Below are 1,122 nucleotides of genomic sequence, written 5' to 3' on the forward strand. Positions count from 1 at the left end.
ATTCAACAGTGCGTCCATTTTGGTTGACAGTGCACACACCTCTTCCTGTGCTTCTTCGCTTTTGTTGCATGTTTGAATACTTCCTTGAGACCAGCCTTGAGTAGAGGCTATCTTTTCCATAAGAGTTTAGCTTTTCCTAGGGTGAGTGACATGAATGCTCCTCCAGCAGTTGTGTCGAGTTGTTCATGAGCTTTTTGGGTTAATCCATTATAGAAACCTTGCATGAGCAACCAATCTTCCATCCCATGATGAGGACAATCTGAAATGTATTCTTGAAAATGTTCCTATGCTTCTAGAATGGTTTCTCCTTTCTACTGTTGAAAGTTGGAAATTTTTCATCTTAAGACATTGGTTTTGCCTATATGAAAAAACTTTGCTAGAAAGGCCTTCAAACATTTTTCCCATGTATTGATATCATCTTTGTTGGTGTAGAACCACTGCCTCACCTTTCCTAGAAGTGAGAATGGAAATAGGCAGAGTAGTATGTTGTTTTGACCAATGTCCTTGATGACGACTGTGCTGCTAATCTCTAGGAAATTCTAGAGATGAGCGCTAGCTTCTTCATGTGCCTTTCCGCTGAATGGAGTAGCTTGCACCATGTTGATGAGGCTTGTCTTGAGTTCAAACTCAAGGTTGTTGGTTTTGAGTGTTAGTCCAGTGCGAATGTTCTCGGTGCTTGGAGTAGAGAATTCGCACAGTCTTTTCAGCCATAGCTTTAGAAACTGGTGTTGAGCTGCTTCTTGATTGGTTTGATTGTGATTGTGTTGATGAATCAGAACCAATCCTGCAATACCCTATATAAGATATGAACAAAGACAAACAAGGGTAAGCCTGCTAAAGCAGAGGTGCATAGTTATGATTTCATCAATTAGTATTTATTTGATCTATTCTCTTTTAGCCTTGTGCCCTCCTCGGCAATGACGCTAGAAATGCTTGTTGACATTTCGTAACATCACTCTTACTAGGTTGTCATCCCTAGCAATGATGCCAGAAATGTTTGTTGGTAATTATTAATGACACTTGTATATTTAGGAAAAGTTATATGTTGAGGTAATCTGCAAGCACACAGATAATATACCATTATAACATTTAACCCGAGAGCATACCAGGTATGGTTATTTA

At 39.3% G+C, this 1,122-nt stretch overlaps 1 non-coding gene across 1 annotated transcript; it reads left to right on the forward strand.

Moving 5' to 3' along the window:
- Positions 1-240: 240 nt before the first annotated feature.
- On the forward strand, positions 241-347 carry LOC136468132 (small nucleolar RNA R71). The gene has a single exon (XR_010761673.1). It is a non-coding gene; the product is annotated as a small nucleolar RNA R71 (small nucleolar RNA).
- Positions 348-1,122: the final 775 nt, after the last annotated feature.

Source organism: Miscanthus floridulus, chromosome 7 (genome assembly GCF_019320115.1).
Source record: "Miscanthus floridulus cultivar M001 chromosome 7, ASM1932011v1, whole genome shotgun sequence".
Classification (NCBI taxonomy): domain Eukaryota; kingdom Viridiplantae; phylum Streptophyta; class Magnoliopsida; order Poales; family Poaceae; genus Miscanthus; species Miscanthus floridulus.